The sequence below is a fragment of the Pseudorca crassidens genome, chromosome 21, assembly GCF_039906515.1.
Source record: "Pseudorca crassidens isolate mPseCra1 chromosome 21, mPseCra1.hap1, whole genome shotgun sequence".
Taxonomy (NCBI): domain Eukaryota; kingdom Metazoa; phylum Chordata; class Mammalia; order Artiodactyla; family Delphinidae; genus Pseudorca; species Pseudorca crassidens.
In genome coordinates, this window is record NC_090316.1 from 34,062,375 (window position 1) to 34,087,218 (window position 24,844).

General features: G+C 34.4%; 1 long non-coding RNA gene across 1 annotated transcript in view; it reads right to left on the bottom strand.

The window, feature by feature from the left end:
* Positions 1–8,121: 8,121 nt before the first annotated feature.
* LOC137216091 (uncharacterized) overlaps positions 8,122–24,844 on the bottom strand; it is a 207,966-nt gene continuing 191,243 nt past the window's right edge. Inside the window, exon 8 of the long non-coding RNA XR_010939589.1 lies at positions 8,122–8,207. This is a non-coding gene — a long non-coding RNA (uncharacterized lncRNA). The remainder of the gene's footprint in view (positions 8,208–24,844) is intronic.

The following is a 24,844-nucleotide window of genomic DNA, read 5'->3' on the forward strand; positions in this document are numbered from 1 at the left end:
GGTCACTGTCCACACCTCCCCTGCCAGGAGCCTGTGCAGCCCGCCACTTCCAGGGTCCCGTGATCCAGGGACACCTTCCCCAGGAGAATACACGGTGTGCCTCAGGCTGTTGCAGTGTCCTACCGGCCTCTGCCGCCACAGGCTCAGCCCTGCATTCCGTACCCCTCCCTCCCCGCCGACCTGAGTGAGCCAGAGCCCACTATCAGCCGCTACTTTAACCCCCTCCTCTCTGGGCGGGGAATAGAGGCCCTCAGTTGACTGACATGCAGAGGTGGGGTCAACTCCAAAGCTGAACCCCAGGAGCTGTGCAAACAAAGAAGAGAAAGAGAAATCTCTCCCAGCAGTCTCAGGAGCAGCGGATTAAATCTCCACAATCAACTTGATGTACCCTGCATCTGTGGAATTCATGAATAGACAACGAATCATCCCAAAATTGAGGCAGTGGACTTTCGGAGCAACTGCAGACTTGGGGTTTGATTTCTGCATCTAATTTGTTTCTGGTTTTATGTTTATCTTACTTTAGTATTTAGAGTTTACCCTCATTGGTAGATTATTGATTTGGTTGCTCTCCTTTTTTTTTTTAATATATCGATATATGTATTTTTTCCTTTTACTCTTTTTCTGAGTGTGTATCTGTATGATTTTTTGTGTAATTTTGTCTCTATAGCCTTGCCTTTACATTTGTCCTAGGGTTGTGTGTGCCTGTATTTTTTTTTTTTTTAGTACAGGTTTTAGTGCTTTTATCATTGGTGGATTTGTTTTTTGGTTTGGTTGCTCTCTTGTTTCTTTATTTATTACTTATTAATTTTTAAAATTTTTAATAATAATTTTTTATTTTAATAACTTTATTTTATTTTCTTTCTTTTTTCTTTCTTTTTTTCTCCCTTTTATTCTGAGCTGTGTGGATGATAGGATCTTGGTGCCCCGGCCAGGTGTCAGACCAGTGCCTCTGAGGTGGGAGAGCCAAGTTCAGGACATTGGTCCACCAGAGACCTCCCAGCTCCACATAACATCAAAAGGCAAAAATCTCCCAGAGAACTCCATGTCAACGCCAAGACCCAGCTCTACTCAATGACCAGCAAGCTACGGGGCTGGACACAATATGCCAAACCACTAGCAAGACAGGAACACAACATGACCCAGTAGCAGAAAGGATGCCTAAAATCATAATAAGGTCACAGACACCACTGGACGGGGACCTGCTCAACAGAAAGACAATATCCAGTCTCATCCATCAGAACACGGGCACTAGTCCCCTCCACCAGGAAGCCTACACAACCCACTGAACCAACCTTAGCCATTGGGGGCTGACCCCAAAAACAACAGGAACTACGAACGTGCAACCTACGAAAAGGAGACCCAAAACGCAGTAAGTTAAGCAAAATGAGAAGACAGAGAAACACACAGCAGATGAAGGAGCAAGGTAAAAAACCACCAGACCAAACAAATGAAGAGGAAATAGGCAGTCTACTTGAAAAAGAATTCAGAGTAATGATAGTAAAGATGATCCAAAATCATGGCAATAGAATGGGGAAAATACAAGAAACGTTTAACAAGGACCTAGAAGAAAAGAGCAAAGAAACAATAATGAACAACACAATAAATGAAATTAAAAATTCTCTAGAAGGAATCAATAGCAGAATAACTGAGGCAGAAGAAGGGATAAGTGATCTTGAAGATAAAATAGTGGAAAAAGCTACCGCACAGCAGAATAAAGATAAAAGAATGAAGAGAATTGAGGACAGTCTCAGAGACCTCTGGGACAACACTAAACACAACAACATTCGAATTACAAGGGTCCCAAAAGAAGAATAGAAAAAGAAAGGAACTGAGAAAATATTTGAAGAGATTAGAGTTGAAAACTTCCCTAATATGGGAAAGGAAATAGTCAAGTCCAGGAAGCACAGAGAGTCCCATACAGGATAAATCCAAGGAGAAACATGCCAAGACACATATTAATCAAACTAACAAAAATTAAGTACAAAGAAGAAATATTAAAAGCAGCAAGGGAAAGACAACAAATAACATACAAGGGAATCCCCATAAGGTTAACAGCTGATCTTTCAGCAGAAACTCTGCAAGCCAGAAGGGAGTGGCAGGACATATTTAAAGTTATGAAAGGGGAAACTTACAAGCAAGATTACTCTACCCAGCAAGGATCTCATTCACATTCAATGGTGAAATTAAATCTTTTTCAGACAAGCAAAAGCTAAGAGAATTCAGCACTATGAAACCAGCTCTACAATAAATGCTAAAGGAATTTCTTTAGGTAGGAAACACAACAGAAGGAAAAGAACTACAATAACAAACCCAAAACAATTAAGAAACTTGTAATAGGAACATACAAACCGATAACTACCTTAATTGTAAATGGATTAAATGCTCTAACCAAAAGACATAGACTGGTGAATGGATACAAGAACAAGACCCGTATATATGCTGTGTACAAGAGACACAATTTAGACCTAGGGACACATACATACTGAAAGTGAGGGGATGCAAAAAGATATTCCATGCAAATGGAAATCAACAGAAAGCTGGAGTAGTAATTCTCATATCAGACAAGATAGACTTAAAGACTCTTACATGAGACAAAGAGGGACACTACATAATGATCAAGGGATCAATCCAAGAAGAAGATACAACTATTGTAAATGTTTATGCTCCCAAAATAGGAGCAGCTCAACACATAAAGAAAATGCTAACAGCCATAAAAGGGGGAAATCGACAGGAACAGAATAATAGTAGGGGACTTTAACACCTCACTTTCACCAATGTAAGATCATCCAAAATGAAAATAAATAAGGAAACACAAGCTTTAAATGATACATTAAACAAGATGGACTTAATTCACATTTATAGGGCATGCCACCAAAAACAACACAATACACTTTCTTCTCAAGTGCTCATGGAACATTCTCCAGGATAGATCATATCTTGGGTCAAAAATCAAGTCTTGGTAAATTTCAGAAAATTGAAATCATATCAAGTATCTTTTCTGACCACAATGCAATGAGACTAGATATCAATTACAGGAAAAAATCTGTAAAAAAAACAAACACATGGAGGCTGAACATACACTACTAAATAACCAGGAGATCACTGAAGAAATCAAAGAGGAAATCAAAGACTACCTAGAAACAAATGATAATGAAAACAGGAAGACACAAAACCTATGGGATGCAGGAAGTGCAGTTCTAAGAGGGAAGATTATAGCAATACAATCCTACCTCAAGAAACAGGAAACATCTCAAATCAACAACCTAAATTTACACATAAAGTAACTAGAGAATGAAGAAGAAAAAAAAAACCCAAAGTTAGCAGAAGGAAAGAAATCATAAAGATTAGAAGAGAAATAAATGAAAAAGAAATGAAGGGAACCATAGCAAAGATCAATAAAACTAAAAGCTGGTTCTTTGAGAAGATAAACAAAATTGATAAACCATTAGCCAGACTCATCAGGAAAAAAAGGAAGAAGATTCAAATCAATAGAATTAGAAATGAAAAAGGAGAAGTAACAATTGACACTGCAGAAATACAAAGGATCATGAGAGATTACTACAAGCAACTATCTGCCAATAAAATGGGCAACCTGGAAGAAATGGACAAATTCTTAGAAACGCACAACCTTCCATGACTGAATGAGGAAGGAATAGAAAATATAAACAGACCAATCACAAGCACTGAAATTGAAAGTGTGATTAAAATTTTTCCAACAAACAAAAACCAAGCACCAGATAGCTTCACAGGTGAATTCTATCAAACATTTAGAGAAGAGCTAACGCCTATCCTTCTCAAACTCCTCCAAAATATAGCAGAGGGAGGAAAACTCCCAAACTCACTCTACAATGCCACCATCTCCCTGATACCAAAACCAGACAAAGATGTCACTATGAAAGAAAACTACAGGCCAATATCACTAATGAACATAGATACAAAAATGTTCAACAAAATACTCATGAACAGAATCCAACAGCACATGAAAAGTATCAGACACCACGATCAAGTGGGGTTTATCCCAGGAATGCAAGGATTCTTCAATACACGCAAATCAAGCAATGTGATAAACCATATTAACAAATTGAAGGAGAAAAACCACATGATCATCTCAACAGATGCTGAAAAAGTTTTCATCAAAATTCAACACCCATTTATGATAAAAACCCTCCAGAAAGTAGACATAGATGGAACTTACCTCAACATAATAAAGGACATATATGACAAACCCACAGCCAACATTGTTCTCAATGGTGAAAAACTGAAACCATTTCCTCTAAGATCAGGAACAAGACAAAGTTGTCCACTCTCACCACTATTATTCAACATAGTTTTGGAAGTGTTAGCCACAGCAATCAGAGAATAAAAAGAAATAAAAGGAATCGAAATCAGAAAAGAAGTAAAGCTGTCACTGTTTGCAGAAGACATGATACTATATAGAGAATCCTAAAGATTCAAGCAGAAAACTAATAGACCTAATCAATGAATTTGGTAAAGTAGCAGGATGCAAAGTTAATGCACAGAAATCTCTTGCATTCCTATACACTAATGATGAAAAATCTGAAAGAGAAATCAAGGGAACACTCCCTTTTACCACTGCAACAAAAAGAATAAAATACCTAGGAATAAGCCTACTTAAGGAGACAAAAGTCCTGTATGCAGAAAGCTAGATGATACTGATGAAAGTAATTAAATATGATACAAACAGATGGAGAGATATACCATGTTCTTGCATTGGAAGAATCAACATTGTGAAAATGACTATACTACTCAAAGCAACCAAAGATTCAATGCAATCTCTATCAAACTACCAATGACATTTTTCACAGAACTAGAACAAAAAATTTCACAATTTGTATGGAAACACAAAAGAGCCCGAATAGCCAAAGCAATCTTGAAAAAGAAAAATGGAGCTGGAGGAATCAGGCTCCCAGACTTCAGACTATACTACAAAGCTACAGTAATCAAGACAGTATGGTACTGGCACAAAAATAGAAATATAGGTCAATGGACAGGATAAAAAGCCCTGAGATAAACCCACACACGTATGGTCACCTTATCTTTTATAAAGGAGGCAAAAATATACAATGGAGAACGACAGCCTCTTCAATAAGTGGTGCTGGGAAAATTGGACAGCTAGATGTAAATGAATGAAATTAGAACACTCCCTAACACCATACACAAAAATAAACTCATAATGGATTAAAGACATAAATGTAAGGGCAGACACTATACAACTCTTAGGGGAAAACATAGGCAGAACACTGTATGACATAAATCAGAGCAAGTTGCTTTTTGACCCCCCTCCTAGAGAAATGGAAATAAAAACAAAAGTAAACAAATGGGACCTAATGAAACAAAAACTTTTGCACAGCAAAGGAAACCATAAAGGAGATGAAAAGACAACCCGCAGAATGGAGAAAATATTTGCAAATGAAGCAACTGACAAAGGATTAATCTCCAAAATTTACCAGCAGCTTATGCAGCTCAATATCAAAAAACAAACAACACAATCCAAAAATGGGCAGAAGAGCTACATAGACATTTCTCCAAAGAAGATATACAGATTGCCAACAAACATATGAAAAGATGTTCAACATAACTAATCATTAGAAAAAGGCGAATCAAAAGTACAATGAGGTAACACCTCACAACAGTCAGAATGGCCATCATCAAAAAATCTACAAACAATAAATGCTGGAGAGGGTGTGGAGAAAAGGGAACCCTCTTGCACTGTTGGTAGGAATGTAAATTGATAAAGTCACTATGGAGAACAGTATGGAGGTTCCTTAAAAAACTAAAAATAAAACTACCATATGACCCAGCAATCCCACTACTGGACATATACCCTGAGAAAACCATAATTCAAAAAGAGTCATGTACCACAATGTTCAGTGCAGCACTATTTACAATAGCCAGGACATGAAAGCAACCTAAGTGTCCATCGACAGATTAACATATGAAGAGTATCTGGCACATATATACAATGAAATACTACTCAGCCATAGAAAGAATTGAAATTGTGTTATTTGTAGTGAGATGGATGGACCTAGAGACAGTCATACAGGGTGAAGTAAGTCAGAAAGAGAAAAAGAAATACTGCATGCTAACACATATATATGGAATCTAAAAAAAAAAAAAAGTTTCTGAAGAACCTAGTGGCAGGACAGGAATAAAGATGTAGATGTAGAGAATGGACTTGAGGACACAGGGAGGGGGAAGCATAAGCTGGGATGAAGTGAGAGAGCAGAATGGAGCTATATACACTATCAAATGTAAAACAGATAGCTAGTGGGAAACAGCCACATAGTACAGGGAGATCAGCTCGGTGCTTTGTGACCACCTAGCAGGGGTGGGATAAGGAGTGTGGGAGTGAGGGAGATGCAAGAGGGAGGATATATGGGGATATATGAATATGTATAGCTGATTCACTTTGTTATAAAGCAGAAACTAACACACCATTGTAAAGGAACTGTACTCCAATAAAGATGTTAAAAAAAAATATATCATATGCAAAGAGGCACTGGAAATGGAAGGTTGAGAGACTATATTACACAAAAGTAAATGAAATAACTGTAGCTTTTCAGTCTAATAATGAGTAGCCAGAAGATAGCTACCGAAATGTTGGTGTGTTAAGAACAGACTGAAAGTATGGCTTCCACCAACAGGCATTTTTTTTTTTTTTTTGCGGTACGCGGGCCTCTCACTGTTGTGGCCTCTCCCGTTGCGGAGCACAGGCTCCGGACACGTAGGCTCAGTGGCCATGGCTCACGGGCCTAGCCGCTCCGTGGCATGTGGGATCTTCCCAGACCGGGGCATGAACCCGTGTCCCCTGCATCGGCAGGTGGACTCTCAACCACCGCGCACCAGGGAAACCCCACCAACAGGCATTTTAATCTAATGCCTTTGAATTGTTGTATTCTAACAATCAAATATTTTGAAGATTATTCTTCAAGTGTAAAATATAAACATCTAAGAAAAGAAGTCAGCAGAAAATTCAAATATCAATTGAAATTTCTTTTTTTCTGGTAAAATCTTTAGATTATAAAAGTGGCATGTTTTATGATTGGAATTCCCCTCTCACAAATTTTCAGATAACATGTTATAGAGTTGACCCTTGAACAACACAGGTTTGAAATACACAGGTCCACTTATACGTTTTGTTGTTTTTTTTAAACAGTAAATGCCACACTACTACATGATCTTTAGATGTTCAACCAAAGATACAGAGGAATCAGAGAGCCAGGGCTGACTATAAACTTAAACTTGGATTTCAACTGTGCTGAGGGTCAGCAGCCCTAATACCTTTGTTGTTCAAGGGTCAACTGTATTTCAAATAGAAACCATCAGGTATAATCAGAGAGGAAACAATGTATCAATATTTCCTTCTAACCCCCAATTAAGATTTGTAACAACAAAATTTAATTTATTTATAGTAATGAATGTGGGTATGGGGAGAGAGTCCACAGATAATTTGATTTAGGAAACCAGTCTTAACCATTCAAAATAATTTGTGTAACTACTATGTACAAATTGCACACTAGATTAATAGGATTTTTGCCTTGCATTTAGAGGGTAGTCTTTAGCTGCTGAAACGCAAATAATGTCTTCTTTACAAAGTGGAAGGATATAACGTCATTAATTTATACTGAGATGCACATGTCCCAGAGTCAGTACACCCCTCTTAGGAAAACCAAGTTCATACTTAGAAAGTTGGTGAGCATGTCTCTCCAAAGTAGACTTGTATTTTATAGGCACTATGGGAGAACCTAGAGAATTAATCCTCTTGTGTATCACTTTCTAGGGATCTGAATATTCTTAGAAGCCCAGAAATATTGTCTCACTCATAGACAATTCTGAATATTTAACATTTGTGGATGAAATGTAGTTTTTGAATGTCTATCACCAACAATTAAAATATTTTACAAGTAATGAAGTAGTACAGGCATACCTAAAAGATATTGTGGGTTCAGTTTCAGACCACCACAGGAAAGTGAATATCATAATAAAGCAAGTAATACAAATTTTTTGGTTTCCCAGGGCTTATAAAAGTTATAGTTACACTATACTGTAGTCTCTTCAATAGTATTATATCTAAAAAAATCAATGCACATACCTTAATTTAAAAATAATGCTGTTGGGAAATGGCACCAATAGATTTGCTCGATACAGGTTTGCCACAAACTTTCAACTTGCAAAAAACACAGTATCTGTGAAGCACAATGAAGAGAAGCACAATAAAATGAGGTATGCTTGTAATTGCAGTATATAAGTAAAGTACAATGCTCTATTTTCCAGGAGTTGCTACCAACAATGATTAAATATAGTATTCACAGTGATATTTTACTTAAAAGTGAGATATGGTTATCATTTCAGCAACATTCCAGACCAAATAAGAAAGCTCCGTGGTCCGGAATGACCCTTTGTCCACTGGAGTCTCTAGGAAGGATTACTAGGGAATGAGATCCTGGTCAAAATAAACTAACTTAGAGTTAAAAGGAGTGAAGCTCTAAAATAGAGGGTAGTGATGGAATCTAGCCGAGGGGAAGGAAGTCAGCCAAGGAAGGTCTGAGAATTAGAGTTGCTGCCCCTGCTCCTGTTCTCCCCACTCTATTCCTCTTATCACATTTCAAAATCTTATTTTATTTTCCATCTCTCTTCTCCCTCCACCCATCCTAAGTCTTCTAGAAGTAACAGCAGGAGCCAAACAGAACCTGGTAAAATGCAAATAATTAATAAATATAAAAACGATGTTTAACTTCATTAGCAAACTTGAATAAGTTAATTGCAAGAAAACATCTTTAGAGAATTTTTTAAAAGAAAATAAGATTATAACACAGTTCAAAAGACTGCCCTTATGTCTCATTCTGATTTTCAAGGTGGAATAAAACTTCCTAGTAAGTATGAAAATATAGGTGACTCAGATTTCAAATTTATTAACGAAAAAAAATTTTATCACACTGAAAACATACCTGTATTTTACTCTTTTAAAAGTCACCATAGTAAAAAAAACAGAAAACAAAACAAGATTAAAAAAACCCAAAAAGATACAGAGGAAACTTTGAGAAGCGTTGGCTATGTCTGTTCTCTTGATCCTGGTGATGGTATCACTGGTTATTGCATATGTCCAAACTTATCAAAATGTACATATTAAATATTTGTATTTCTTTGTATATTGGAGGAAAAACTATGCTATAAACTGGTATCTATTACATAATCCCATTTCTAAAACAAAAAACACTGAACATTTATATGTATATGTGTAAAAATACTACATAAATATACTCCATAAGGTTATTTTGGAGTACTGACATTATGGGTGCATTTTGTCTTTTTTGCTACATGAACTTCTTGATTATTCTACAATGAACATAAATGGTTCACTCAATATATACATAAATCTTAAGAGAATTACATAATTTTTATATGTCAGCAAATAAGAAGTATAGAGAAGTGGTACTGAAGCAGGTCTTAAAGTAGAAGAGCATGCCATTTTGATAAAGAAAATTAACATAAGGAAATTATGTCTCTAAGATCATTCTATAGCATTGATATGAATTCTTGAGGTAGGTTTAGAGATCTCTTTATGAAAATTTAATGGCTTTATTACATTATGCCAACTAGCTTTCTGGAAAGTTCTTCCCCTTTTACTGTCCAAATTAACTCCAGGCCATCAAAAATATTATTTAAATTTCCTGTGACTCAGTTTTCTTAGGTTTCAAATGTGAGTAAAATATCAAAACCTCTTCATAGATTTGCAGTGAAGTTAGAATGTAATAATAGTTAGAAATTATATAGATTCCTTATGGTGTGTAGCTACTTCTTTCTCAAAATGCACTCCTTTCCTGGCAACAAAGTTGCCTGTCTGGAGAAACTAAAACATCTGGTAATATCTATTCTGTGCATTACAATCTTGAAGAATGCTAGGGTCTTTCAATAACTTTATCAACATTCTTCCTCAGTAGTGAGACAATTTCTTTACTAGTTATTGCTTTAACACAAGTGAATTAAGTCTAGCTCTGAAACCACTTTATGAACAATTAAAGCACTTGGTTTCATTTGCTTGGTAATTATTACAGGCACACACCAGGCAGAAAACATAAACATACTTTGCTCATTTGGTGTTCAGACATCCGTATCATAAAGGAGGGGCAAATGAAGGCACTGAGTCTCAGTTTAAACCTTCTAATTGAAGCAAGGGGGAAAAAAAGGTTCAACATAAACTCAGATGTGAAAACTAGAAGCAATGTCTTAGTGTTCAGAACAAGTAGGGATTCCCTGCATAACCAAAGACTAAGGAATGTGCGTTGATTCTTAAAGAGGAAGTCTCTATTTTATTAAGTTTTAATATGAGCACATAAAAATAAGTCTTTAAGGTATGAAGCGATTAGAACTATCAAGTACACCTCAATCCACAGATACTGTAGCTGTAGAGCTGTAGAGGACCAAAGTGTTCTTGCAGTATTATCCCTTTAGCATTTCTCAAATCGGTCTTCTGCTACTGCCTTATTCTAAGGTATCACAATCTCTCATCTAAGCACATATAATAGATTTCTATCTGGGCTCTCTTATTCCATTTTTTTATCCCAACCTCAATGTATTTTCTACACTGCAGTCGGTATCCTAAAATATGCCATCTGTTATCTTGTTGCTGTCCTCTTTAAATCTCTCTAGTAAATTACCGTAGCTTAAAAGATGAAGGTCTACAAAGACCTGCACTATTGGTTGTTTGCTTACCACTCCAGCCTAACCCCTGGCTGCTCTCTGGGATTTCTACAACCCAGCCCTCCCAGCCCCTCTGGGCTGTTATTCACCCTCTAAATGCCCCAGATTTGCTCCTCCCTAGAGCCTTGAAACATCCCATTCCCTCCTCTAAAGATAATCCTGCTCCCTGATTAGTGCCACTAACTCTTTAGATTTTGATTGAAAAGAGTATTTTGTAAGGCAAGACTTCTCTGAGCACTCCTGACCCCCACAGTCATGTTGAAACCTCTAGTATCCACTAGTACTCCAGAGAGCCCACCGAGTTCTAAAAGATTTAAGTGTAGGTGGGTTGATAGTTGCTTGGTGTTCTGAACATAAAACAACGAGCTACTGCTTACCTTTCAACTTCAAAGAACTGGACACAGCCTATTCCAAAAAAAAAAAAAAAAAAAAAAAAAAAAAAACCAGATGGGGAGCATGGTTATGTGCACAGGCTGGAGACATCTTAGCCAACTTGTGTCAAAGGATGCTTTCATTGCACAAATATAAAATTTTGGCCAAAGTTGTTTTTTCTGCTAATTAGAACATTTTATGTGTACATATATTTGAAATGCAAAATACAAAAAAATGCTGATTAATATAGACACATTTCAAATACCTGAATTCCATAATTTCTATTCTGATTTAATGGATACAAAACTGAGAAAACGGACAAGTGGATTTGAATAAAAAAGATAGCCGCAACTAAGATATTAGCTAAGGATAGTTTCTACTGCTTAATCATATCATATTAAAATGAGTTTTTGATATACTTCCTCATTTTAATTTTGTACCCCCTTTTGTGTATATTTTTTTAAACATATTTCTGTCATCAACTGTTTCCTCTTTTGGGCAAAAAGTTTATTTCACTTAATTTTCCTTCTTGCTCCTATGTTTTCTCACTTAAATACTTCTGTGAGTTACATTTGCTGGGATTATACTTCTTTGTTTTATTTCATTTTTCTTAATCCCAGGGCTAATAAAATTAAGGGTGTGTTGAAACTGAAGTACAAGGGCTACACAGAAAATAATTTTGTTTCCACTTTCTATACCAAGTTAAATCAGCATTCCCAGAAAATCATATCAGATATTAATATGTCACCTATGTTTTACTATTTGTGAAATTGAGAAGGCTATCTAAAAATCCAGTAACATGACTGAAAGATCATGATTCAATTTCATAGTTGACTGAAAAATGTAGTGATTCCTCTATAAAATCTGCTAAAAGAAACATCTGATAAAGATTGGTTTGACAAAATATTTGATTATTAAAATTGGCATTAGTTTCACCCTTTATTTTTCTTAATCTTGTGCAAAATATACAAATCATATGTGCTTATATCACAAAATTCCTGTATATTTTAGAAATACTTTCCTGGCTAAATGAAGCTACCACACTGAAGCTTGACAGGACAATATTAAAACCAATTCATAAGAGCATCTTTCAGAGATGCAATATCCCTGTTTGTGTTTTTATTGTAAAACCTTTTTTCTGTCTATACTCTACACAAATATTTTCACAAAAAAATTGTAAGGGAAGTTGATGCCTTGGAACCCAACATTTAAAAATAGGACATACTGATAATAACTGAAATTAGAATTCTGCTGTCTTCTTATTTATTAGTATCCTCAATTGGGGAAAAAAAACACTTCAGAGATTTGTAATTTAATCTATTTTAGTGAAGGATGCACTTCCCATAGTATTACAGGGGTTAAATAAATGAGGCAAGTGCCAGGAGGAAGTTAGAAAGACATTTTTACGATTTGCAAATAGAATAACCTACAGGAATGCTTTGTCAAACTGCTGAACAATCAAGAATTTTACCATCTTGTTGTATTATCTACTGATTAAAAAGAATTTCTCCACAAAGCCAATCATTTGTATCTGTAGCCTTGGGCAAGGTCTTTCTATACCTTTCAAGCTGTACTTTAAACTTCCTGCCAAAGTTGGGTAGAACACATCAAGCCTTGTCTATGTCTTCCTGTTTATGAAATAACCTACTACCGGGTCTTCCTTGAATATTTATTGGAATGTTTTGTGGTTTCAAGAGACAAATGATTGATTGGCTTAGCAGGAAAGGAGACACTGATCAATTAAAACATCCTTTGTTCCTCATTTAAATTCACTGTAGCAACTTCAACAAAGCCCAGTTATGATAACATTTGTAAAAATCATTTATTGTTAATCAGTAAAAATTCCTGACTTTGGTTCATTGCTTATTAACAGTTAATATTGAAGATACAAATCAAACAGAACACTGCACAATTAAGGCATTGTTTTTAAAAACTCCTTAGAAAGGAAAATAATCACAATTTAGATGGGGCTTAAGGAGTTTTTGAGGATTTATTAAGGTTCCAACAGAGTCCTAAAATAACCAAAGAAGAAAAGTACATCTTGGATTTAAGGGTATTATCCTGAATAAACAGACCATTTTCCCCATCTGCTAAATTATATAGTTAGACACACTGATGTGCAAGTACATCTGTGCAAGACCTTTCTCTCCTCCCTTCCACTCCCTCCTCTTTCACAAAACTCTCTCTCTCTCATCATTTATTCAGCAAACACAAATAAAGCACTTCCTATATTCTAGGCAACACACAGGCACAAAATAGTGAAAAACAACTTGAGCTCTGAAGGATTTATAGAACAAAGAGAAGAGAGACATGGAAACAATCTTTGTAAATAAAGTAATGAGTGCTACAGTGGACACGTATCCAGGTGGTGTAGTGGTAGAAGGAGGGGTTTGTTATCTGTTAATAGAAAAAAGTCACAAGATGGTGAGTTTTAAAAGAAATAAATGTTAGACAGTAGAACCAAGAAGAACTACAGTCCTGCAGCCTGTGGAATGAAAACCACATTCACAGAAAGATAAATAAAATGAAAAGGCAGACAGCTATGTACCAGATGAAGGAGCAAGATAAAACCCAGAAAAACAATTAAATGAAGTGGAGATAGGCAACCTTCCAGAAAAAGAACTCAGAATAATGATAGTGAAGATGATCCAGGACCTCAGAAAGAAAATGGAGGCAAAGATCAAAGGATGCAAGAAATGTTTAACAAACACCTAGAAGAATTAAAGAACAAACACCTAGAAGAATGGAAGAACAAATAAACAGAGATGAACAGTACAATAACTAAAATGAAAAATACACTAGAAGGATTCAGTAGCAGAATAACTGAGGAAGAAGAATGTATAACTGACCTGGAGGACAGAATGGTGGAATTCACTGCTATGGAACAATATTAAAAGACCTCTGGGACAATATTAAATGCAACTACATTCGCATTATAGGCGTCCCAGAAGGAGAAGAGAGAAAGGACCCAAGAAAATATTTGAAGAGATTATAGTCGAAAACTTCCCTAACATGGGAAAGGAAATAGCCACTCAAATTCAGGAAGTGCCGAGTCCCAGGCAGGATAAACCCAAGGAGAAACACACCAAGAAACATAGTAATCAAACAAAAATTAAAGACAGAGAAAAATTATTAAAAGCGATAAGGGAAAAATGACAAATAACATGCAAGGGAACTCCCATAAGGTTAACAGCTGATTTCTCAGCAGAATCTCTACAAGCCAGAAGGGAGTGGCACAATATATTTAAAGTGATGAAAGGGAAGAACCTAAAACCAAGACTACTCTACCTAGCAAGGATCTCATTCAGATTTGACAGAGAAATCAAAAGCTTTACAGACAAGCAAAAGTTAAGTGAATTCAGCACCACCAAACCAGCTCTACAATAAATGCTAAAGGAACTTCTCTAAGTGGGAAACACAAGAGAAGGAAAGGACCTACAAAAGCAAATTCAAAACACTTAAGAAAATGGTAATAGGAACACACATATGGATAATTACTTTAAAGGTAAATGGATTAAATGCTCCATCCAAAAGACACAGACTGGCTGAATGGATACAAAAACAAGACCCATATATATGTTGTCTACAAGAGACCAATGTCAGACCCAGGGACACACACAGACTGAAAGTAAGGGGATGCAAAAAGATATTCCATTCAAATAGAAATCAAAAGGATGCTGGAGTACCAATACTCATAGCAGATGAAATAGACTTTAAAATAAAGAATGTTACAAGAGACAAAGAAGGACACTACATAATGATTAAGGGACCAATCCAAGAAGAAGATATAACAGTTATAAATATATATGCACCCAACATAGGAGCACCTAAAAACATAAGACAAATGCTAACAGCTATAAAAGAGGAAATCAACAGTAACACAATAATAGTGGGGGACTTTAACACCTCACTTACACCAATGGACAGATCATCCAGACAGAAAATTAATACAGAAACACAAGCTTTAAATGACACAACAGACCAGATAGATTTAATTGATATTTATAGGACATTCCATCCAAAAACAGCAGATTACACTTTCTTCTCAAGTACACATGGAACATTCTCCAGAATAGATCATATCTTGGATCACAACTCAAGCCTCAGTAAATTTAAGAAAATTGAAATCATATCAAGCATCTTTTCTGACCACAATATATAAGATTACAAATAAATTACAGGGAAAAACACATAAAAAACACAAACACATGGAGGCTAAACAATACATTACTAAATAACCAAGAGATCACTGAAGAAATCAAAGAGGAAATCAAAAAATACCTAGAGACAAATGACAATGAAAACATGATGATCCAAAACCTGTGGGATACAACAAAACCAGTTCTAAGAAGGAAGTTTATAGCAATACAATACTACCTCAAGAAACAAGAAAAATCTCAAACAATCTAAACTTACACCTAAAGAAACTAGAGAAAGAAGAACAAACAAAACCCAAAGTTAGTAGAAGGAAAGAAATCACAAAGAGCAGAGCAGGAATAAATGAAATAGAAACAAAGAAAACAAAAGCAAAGATCAATAAAGCTAAAACTCAGTTTTCTGAGAAGATAAACAAAATTGATAAACCTTTAGCCAGACTCATCAAGAAAGGAGGGAGAGGACTCAAATCAACAAAATTAGAAATGAAAATGGAGAAGTTACAATGGACACAGAAGAAATACAAAGCATCGTAAGAGACTACTACAAGCAACTCTTTGCCAATAAAATGGACAACCTTGAAGAAATGGACAAAGTTTTAGAAAAGTATAACCTTCCAAGACTGAACCAGGAAGAAACAGAAAATATGAACAGACCAATCACAAGTAATGAAATTGAAATTGTGATTAAAAATCTTCCAACAAACAAAAGTCCAGGACCGTAAGCCTTCACAGGCGAACTCTATCAAACCTTTAGAGAAGAGCTAACATCCAACCTCTCAAACTCTTCCAAAAAACTGCAGAGGAAGGAACACTCCCCAACTCATTCTACAAGGCCACTGTCACCCTGATACCAAAACCAAAGATACTACAATAAAAGAAAATTACACACCAATATCACTGATGAATATAGATGTAAAAATCCTCAACAAAATACTAGCAAACAATATCCGACAACACATTAAAAGGATCATAAAAAAAAGAAATAAATGTTAATATATGTCTTTAAGTAAGGAGAAATGTAAAGTCATTCTAAATTAAACATTTTGGGGGAAAGGGCATTTGTGGATGTCAGGTCAGAAAAGTTTTCAATGGAGGTAGACTAGTGGTCAATATTGCGAGTAGAGATTTAGATAATTTGAAAACATTTGTTAAATTAACTTACTTGTGTGAATTCTAAAGTAGTCTATACGGCCTAAAGAGAAAATCAATTCAGGTTTTGAAAAAGTCAGTTCTACTATTTTCATGGTTTTAAATAAATCAACTGTTACCTTTATTATTTTCTAGTTTCTTATTTTAGTTCGATACTTCTTTAAAATAGCTTCTTAGCTGCAAAGAATGTCACTTTTTCTTAAATTAAAATCCCTCCATATGTATTTCTTTTGTCCCATGCGTTTTTACAATTGACTTGTAACAATTTTGCCTGTTTTAGAATAACTTGTGATTGTAATATTTATTCTTACATATATTTTAGCCCAGGAATTCTATGATACTTTTCTTATTTTGAATTTTTATGTACCCAGTCAGAAATAAAGCAAGACATTTTCATGGGTATATTTTGTGTGTGTGTGTGCATGTCCATGTGCACGTGTATCTTTTACTCTCTCAATGTCTCCTCCTTTTCTCTTTCTATGTATAGATGTGTATACATTTATATCAAAGAGAAGGAAAAATTCCTTTGCTACATTTCATTTTTCTTAACGGAACTCTTGTGCATATATTTTTACTATATTACCACAAATATATCTTTAACTCTGTACCACATGTCCAAAGTATAAACACCTTTTTATAACTCACTTGTTAAAATGAAAATAAAAAAAATGATTCAATGAAATATACACAGCAACAGATATTTTGAGGGACACTACACATTTTTAAAGAATAAAAACAAATGGCAAATGGTTGTCACTTAACATGATAGAACTTATTAAGTTAATGTTAGTATTATCTAAGTTAATTATAGTTGGACTATAGAGAAATATGAGTTTTTCATGCTGATTATTACAGGCTATTTTCTAATGCCTTAAGATCTTGTAGCGATCATCTGTTGTTTTGGTCGGTGAAGTATCACCTTTTCCCTTTGGGAAATTAAACCCTCCGCTCTTTCCAATTTGGCACTTGAGGTGGGGCTGCCCTTGCCCCTACCCTACCATGCAGTGCTAGAGGCACACTGATGCCTTGGCCAGGCTGTATATTTCCCTTTCTACTAACTCCACCTAATTTACTACAGATATGGGCATGTAACTAAAACAAGGCTCTTCAAGGGACATGCCAAGGCTTTAGTGGAAAGTTCTGGGAGATGAAATCTGTCCTCCTGCTGAAGATGCTGAGTTAGTAGGAATCGGGCCTGAAGCTGCTGGTGGTGGTTCTGCTGAAACAAAGAGTGGGACCTGCTTCCGGGTAAAGCTACTAACGCAGGAGAAAGCAAATGCCAGAGATGTTTACAGAGGACCAAACTGTGCACATCTGGATATATCAGTGCCCGAAGTCAGCTTTTCACCAAATATTTCTGTAGTGAAGTCCTTATTTTAACATTTCTTAGCTGACTATACTGTATCAGGTAATATGCAAGATAATTGGAACAAAGTAATAAATAAGATGCACAGATCTCTTTGATATGTTTTCTAATAGTGAGCAACATACACAAGCAAGTAAGTTCATTAGAGTTTGGGAATGCTACATGAAAAGTATGAAGAGAGACACTGCAAGGAAAGAGATAGTCAAAACAAAGTAAAGAGAGTAAAGAAAACTATATCATCCTTAAACTTTACTGGATTTTCAATGGGCAATCATAAAGCAAATACATTTAGAGGATGCATCCTCTGTGAAAGGAGGTGTTTAAAAAATAGACTGAACCATGAACAGCAGAGTTCACGCAGAAAGAATCCACAAGTGTTTAATTTTTTTCACATTACTATAAGTCTAGAACAATTTTTTGTGTTATAACCTTTTGATTTATTTCCTTGACTAGAAAGAAACTGGACATTCAGAATGCCTAAACACTTCCTAGATCAAAAAACTTTATCACACTCATAATAATCATTGTAAAATAGAGAGCTCCAAAGTCTGCTTATATAAAAGCTATATTCAGAAACAAGATTTGTGGAAAACAGTACATTTATTTTTTAATACATCTTTATTGGAGTATAATTGCTTCACAATGTTGTGCTAGTTTCTGTTGTACGACAAAGTGAATCAGCTATACATATACATATATCCCCATATCCTCTCCCTCTTGAGCCTCCCTCCAATCCTCCCTAACCCACCCCTCTAGGTGGACACAAAGCAGTGAGCTCATCTCCCTGTGCTATGTGGCTGTTTCCCACTAGCTAACTATTTTACATTTGGTAGTGTATATATGTCCATGCCACTCTCTCACTTCAACCCATCTTACTCTTCCCCCTCCCCGTGTTCTCAGGTCCATTCTCTACGTCTGCATCTTTATTCCTGTCCTGCCCCTAGGTTCTTCATGACCTTTTTTTTTTTTTTAAGATTCCATATATATGTGTTAGCATACAGTATTTGTTTTTCTCTTTCTGACTTACTTCACTCTGTATGACTGTCTCTAGGTCCATGCACCTCACTACAAATAAGTCAATTTCATTTCTTTTTATGGCTGAGTAATATTCCATTGTATATATGTGCCACATCTTCTTTATCCATTCATCTGTCAATGAACACTTAGGTTGCTTCCATGTCCTGGCTACTGTAAATAGTGCTGCAATGAACACTGTGGTACATGACTCTTTTTGAATTATGGTTTTCTCAGGGTATATGCCCAGTAGTGGGATTGCTGGGTCATACGGTAGTTTTATTTTTAGTTTTTTAAGGAACCTCCATACTGTTCTCCATAGTGGTTGTATAAATTTACATTTCCACCATTAGTTTTTCTAGTGACTTTCAGAAGTAGAATTTATAGATTTGGATATAAAATGAAATTTTTCTTACCAACAACAATTGAAAATGTCAACATTGATTCCTACAATAGACGACTTGAAACATGTTTGAAGAATAGCTGTAAATAGTTACACTAATGCTATTTTGTGGACTGAGAAAAACATAGGTTCAGAAAACAAAATTGTTGCAAAGGTGTCTACAATATTTTGTTGAAAAAACTGTAATTAATAGAAGATGTTACAGCTAAATTAATGAACTAGTAAATATATACTGATCTTCCTCCACTTACAATAGGGTTACGTCCAATAAATCCATTGTGAACTGAAAAGTTGTAAATTGAAAATGCATTTAATATACCTAACCTACTGAACATCATAGCTTAGCCTAGTCGGCCGTAAACATGCTCAGAATCCTTAAATTAGCTTACAATTGGGCAAAATCATCTAACACAAAGCCTATTTTATAATAAAATGTTGAATTCTCATGTAATTTATTGAATACTATACTGAAAGTGAAAAACAGAATGGTTGTATGGGTATAGAACTGTTGTAATTATATTGGTTGTTTACCCTCATCACCAAGTTAGAAATTCCAGAAAGGTTTAAAATTATCATACATACATTCTACTAACTTTGGGGGATCTAAAAATCAGGATTTCTAAAATAGGTATTTGTTACAACAATTCGACTGTAAAATATGATAAACAAAGAACCCAAATACACAACTAATAGTAGTCTAAGTCTCATATGGGACAATTAGGTCCATTTTTATCATTAAGTATTCATTGTATGTAAGTAAAATATGAAATTCAGAAGTATGTTATATTACTATATATAAAAAAATTTAGTGTAAAGGTGAATAAGAATATATGAGATAATTTACAAGGATTAGCAAGTGACTCTACAAATTTCATGCTAGTTTACAACCAAATAGATAACTTGCTGAGAATCATGTATTATAATCTTTAGTATTTTAGGGGAATCAAGAAAAAGGACTGCACTCTTTTTCTGGAGTTGGAAGACCTTCTTCATATGAGATTGTTTTTCTTATTTCTGTAAGGTTTTAAAATCTGTATATATGAAACATTTTCATGTAGTACTTTGTTCTATTTTAATTTGTTCAATCTGGGCTACTGTTCTGAAAAAATCAGTAAGGTAAGCTATATATGAAGATTGACCCCTTTTTATGGATCATTAATTGCCTCTGATTGCAACTACTGGTTGGATCCAAAGGTTCTTTCAACTGTTTTGTGGTCAAATGAAGTGTGAGATATACTTGTAGGGTTAGGAGGTGGCATTTAGCATATCACTCTATGGTCACAATTTCTAAAGCACGTCTTAGTAAATCTAACATCACTGGTTTTCAACCAACTAATTGACTTATTCTATTAATGTTTCAATTTTACAATATGCATTAAGATTAATACTACTTAATTTTGTTCTAATTTATTTATGTGTATAATTGCAGGTTATGAAGTCATCATCTGCCCACTAAATTATCTTTTCCTGCTGACAACCTCCAAAAAAAAAAAACCTTTGATTACATATGCTGAAAAACTTCAATAAATAAAAGAGAAAAAGTGTGTTTTTTCTTATTTGTAAACTTCTAATGAAGAAGAATCTTTGATTAAGTTGACAAGCTGGTGACAAGACAAATAGACTATATTTTAATATATAAATGTTTAAAAATAAGTTGATTGGTTTTTTGACATTGTTGATAAAGAGTGATCTTGGAAACAAGTATAGTTATTATTCTTCCCATTATTAATAATAATGACATGATGGTAATATCTCTTTCAGTAATAAAAAGTATGTTGATATATCAGTTAACCAGATAATATAAATTATATCTTATGAGAAAGATAAAACAATGATGAGCACATAAAAATGTTTAGATATGTGAATTATACATGCATGACTAGAATTGTTCCACAGCTTTAACAATCAAAACTTAAAGGAGAAATCCTTCTAGTAATACAAATTACTACATGCATAATATAAAAGAAGAATATATCTCATAGAAAAAGGAAAAATAATTAATTCTCAACTTTCCTCCACCAAAAGATATTTTTGATGAAATAAACAATATTCTTATAATATTAAAGAAAATAAAATATGTGTTTATAGGACCATTGCTAGAGGATAATTTCCAGATCGTTTTTAGATTATATTCTAGAAAATGGTCAAAAAACTAGCATAGTAATTGGAATTAAAATTTTATTTCCTTTATAATAAATGATCTATATTGGAACACTATTACTAAAAATTAATTTCATAAAATAAATATTCATTGTGACCCAATTAAATGAGATGAAAATAATAAATAAATGTATACTTTTTCAACTATATTTTAGACATGTAAATCCAGCCTCCCTAACCCAAAAGTTCGTGGACTATTTCCCAGTTGGTACTTCTGAAAAGTCTGAAGCAGTTGAGGTTTTATAAAACACAAGTTTGATTAAGTTTGAACTCAAAACAGCTATATTTTTCTTTGTATTATGTAAGACTGAAAAAAAGTCTTCAAATCTGGCCTGAGAACTTAACTAGACCATGTGAAATTGTTTCTCTTTGCAAAAAGAAATGTGACTATTAGACTAGAACCATTGTTTGTAAGATCTGCTACATTCTGGCGTCCCATTATAGAACATAGCCAAGATCTATCTTTTTTGAGGTCAAAAAAGAAATACCTGCAAATCCCTGCTTAAAGTCCCTTTGTTTGAAAAGAATGCAATTTCTCACATTTGTATATGTTTTCTTCACTTACAAATTAGGAACAAACCAAAAATGACATTTTTCCTTTGTTTCTAAAGAATGTGAGAGAAATTTGTGACTAAATTTCATAATCAGCCCACAGTTTCTATTTTGCAGAAAGTAATTAAAGTGATTATAAATACCATGTGATACTCCCAGTGGGGTACTGGCTTTGGAACACAACCCACCAGACATCCGGTATTCAACAACAAAAATCCAGGGTTAAGTATCATTACAGTGGTCAGCTGCCCCTTCCTTCATTCAGAGAACTGGACACAGCGTGAGTAATAGTTAGACAGTATTTGACAAAGCATTTAATATGTAAAGTAACTCAGGTGGTCTCTGACTCAGCATGTCAAGAGTTTCCTAGTCAATGCAGTAAAAATAACTGGAATATAGCCTCTTAACAGAGGAAAAATAATCCTTAATTTTGAGAGACCATAGAATTAGTACAAAACTCTCTGTGTAAGTATCGTCATCTTTTTTGCTCAAAGTAGTTTTGAATTGCCTTTCCAGTAATATCATTAATATGCATAAAGTTATCTTTTTTGGTACTTCAACAGAAGACCAAGAAAACTACAAATATTCATCAATCAGAGAATGTTGAACAAGCCACGATGCAATCATTTAATGGATACCAGGCAAATCTGAAAAGGAAGGATGTGCATTTTTATATACAATGTATGAAGTTATCTTCAAGATACTTATAATTAAAAAGGCATATAAAGTGTGTAAAATATGCTACCACTTCCCATATATTTAAGAAATTCATATACAGACATTAATTTATATGCATATAGAATTTATATATTTATGTATATTACATTTATATATATGTCTATATTGAATTGATATATAATTTGAAAGGTGAACCAAACTATTTTTAAAAAATGGTTACACATGAGGGAGGGAATTAAAGCGCACAGTTTGGAAGTTACCAGGAAAGAAACTGAGCTTTATGTTTATTTTCTTCAGTACATTTGATTTGAAACATGTAAATATTTTATATAAAAAAGCAAATTTTAGTTTAAAATGTAATCCTTAAAAAAATTAAAAAAAGAAACCAATTAATATTAGTATAATGAGTGCTTACATAACACATGGTAAGAAAGTTTTTTTTAAAGAGAAGTTAAAATACCGTAATTTGAATATAACTCCCTTGTACAATATATCTTAAAGGGGGAATTGACAAAAATATCTGAAACTATTTGATAATTCTTGGTGATAGGGTAGCTATCATTATTCTGAGACTGTCTTGAGATTATTGTGAATTAATGTAAATGGCTGTTGATGTCACAGCCAGTTTGGATTTTCTGTGTACAAAGGAGTTACAGAAATAAGATTAATGAGGGCAACTAAAAACCTATATTCCTGAATGTACCAGAATAAGCATATATTGTATATAATCTTTCATAAAACAAACATATTTCCTGTCTCTGTCTCCTGAAAAGACCACTCCATATCAATGAGCATCACTAATGCCTAGACCATATTCTCTAATGCCATTGCCTCCTTCTGTACCCCGCCTCCCAAAAGAAAAGGGAATATGGGCTCTATAGAGAAATTAATTGGCTGATAACTTGTCTAGGGTAGGACAGGTCTAAAATGAACATGGAATATCTAGCCAAACTGGAATTCAAGCAAGCTATCAAAAATTATGGTGTTCCTGTTGAAAGTACAGAGGAGACAGCAAGAGGAATCAACCATTGACAACAGATGGAAAAATTTGAGCTTCAAAAAGAATAATAACCAAAATGAATTGAATCACATTCAATATTTTAAATCCATGAGTTCCTAATTGTCCCTTTTGTTATTACTAAAGAAACAACTCAACATTTTGAGAATCAGCAAATAAAGGGAAACATCAGGCAACTATACTGCATTGCCTATACAAACTATACCTCAGAGAATCTAATTGTTTACTGGGGACATTTCCTTTTGAAGAAATATTCCACCAAAAATTATGAAGGTATGACAGAAGTTCACCACTTTTATGAAATAATGAGTCTAGAGAATGATCATTAATACCTGCAAACATCACAAGAGATAACCACTTGTTGGAACTATGGAATACCATCCAGGAAATATTCCTTCCCCCAAAATCAAACTTGAATCCAGCAATGTTTCTATATCTGACAATAAATTTACAGGAAATGCAGAGGACACAATAACATGTTCAACAACAAACAAGGATGCAATTGGCAAAATACAGGTTACAAAAAAATTTACAGGAGAGTCGACTTGCTTTCTTCAACAAAATACATTCTAAGGGGAAAATAAAAATAAACAGCAGAATCTACAGATTAAAAGATACTTAAGAGAAGGATAACTGTATAATTGGTCATCCAAATAAGAGACATTGACAGAAGAATGTGACTGCGATTATAAATTATGCATGGACAACGGGAGTAAGCAGGGACGGCACCCAGGCATCTAAGGCATATGACACTCGATTTAAAAAAAACAACAACGAAGTGAATCTCTGGAGCTCATTTGTCTGGATTTTAAAATTTTTAAAAAGAGAGACAACAGGGCAAATATAATCACTGGCTGGATATTTAAAGAATTACTGTTAATCATTTAAGGTATGATAACATTGTTATGGTTATAATTTTTTAAAATTTCTCTTTAAGATAGCAGATATAGAAATATTTACATAATAAAACATACAGTATCTTGTTTGCTTCAAAATAATCAAGGTGGAGAAGTGGATGAGAGTACCAGAGTCACATAATTGGATAATTGGCCATGAATTAATTAATTTAACTGATAGAGTTTATTATACTATAATTTCTACTTTGTATATGTTAGAGTATTTTAAGGAGTTATTTATTGAAGCATTCTCATTACCGACTGATGAGTATTGATTGTCATTTTGTTTGGACCTGAGCCTAAACCCATTAAGTCAATCTCTACCCAGTGGGATTTTGGGCATTATTATTTTTAGAA